We start from the raw sequence: 1153 nt of genomic DNA, 5'->3' as shown, positions 1-1153 counted from the left end.
TTCTCAAATTCGTTTTGGACACGTTACAAATCCACAAAGTGAGAAGAAAATTTTTCGTCTTTTTCAGCTCGTAGTTTTTGGTATGTAAAAATTATCAAACTCATATAAACTTAAAAAATGTGATAAACTTTTAAAAGTAGAGATTTCAAGCTAAAAAACCTTTTTTTAAATTTGAATTTCATTCATTATTGACGAAGATTGTATATACAACTTTGAGCTAAAAAATACGCGATGACTTTTTACTCAACCTAATATACGAGGGTCGTTTGAAAAGTCCGTGCAAAGTCAGAGAGATGGAGACTACTGGCGCGTATCAAGGTTAGATTTAGTTAGTAGCATCTCTTGGAGGAACACACACCAAGTTACAGCCAGATCGGTCTATTTGTTTGTGTTTGGCATTCATTTGAATCGAGGAAGTCGAGTGATTTTCAGAACGTTCAGCGTCACTTGTACCCATATGGCCACTCCGAAAATTTTGAAACCACTTATAAACTGTTCTAATCGAAGGTGCACAGTCACCATAATGTTTTCCAAGCTTCTCTTTAGTCTCTTGAGGCGTTTTGCCTTTCATAAAGTAATGTTTAATCAACACACGAAATTCTTTTTCGTCCATTTTTTGAAAATCACTCGACTTCCTCGATTCAAATGAATGCCAAACACAAACAAATAGACCGATCTGGCTGTAACTTGGTGTGTGTTCCTCCAAGAGATGCTACTAACTAAATCTAACCTTGATACGCGCCAGTAGTGTCATCTCTCTGACTTTGCACGGACTTTTCAAACGACCCTCGTATAAAATTAATAGTATGATTGGAAACAAGACCGTTTATGTTAAATTACATTACTTAAGATATGAAGCGCCACCGGTCTGAATGTTAAGTTATTGAACTACTAAAGGGTGGGCCATCTATTGGTACGTTTTTGAATTTCGTCGTATGGCAACACCAAACGAGCTACAGACCCGAAATTTTGACAGTTTATTAGTCATACCGTCCGCGGCACGAAACAACATGTTTTCTCTTGAAGAGCGTTTTGAAATTTTAAAAACTTATTTTCAAAGTCAGTGCTGTGTCGCCGAAACTGTACGAATTTTGAAAAGAAATATGGGTCGTGATAGAGCACCCACCGAAGGAGCTATACGCAAATTGGTGAG

Source organism: Trachymyrmex septentrionalis, unplaced genomic scaffold (assembly GCF_001594115.1).
Source record: "Trachymyrmex septentrionalis isolate Tsep2-gDNA-1 unplaced genomic scaffold, Tsep1.0 scaffold153, whole genome shotgun sequence".
NCBI lineage: Eukaryota > Metazoa > Arthropoda > Insecta > Hymenoptera > Formicidae > Trachymyrmex > Trachymyrmex septentrionalis.
This window is presented reverse-complemented; position numbering follows the sequence as displayed.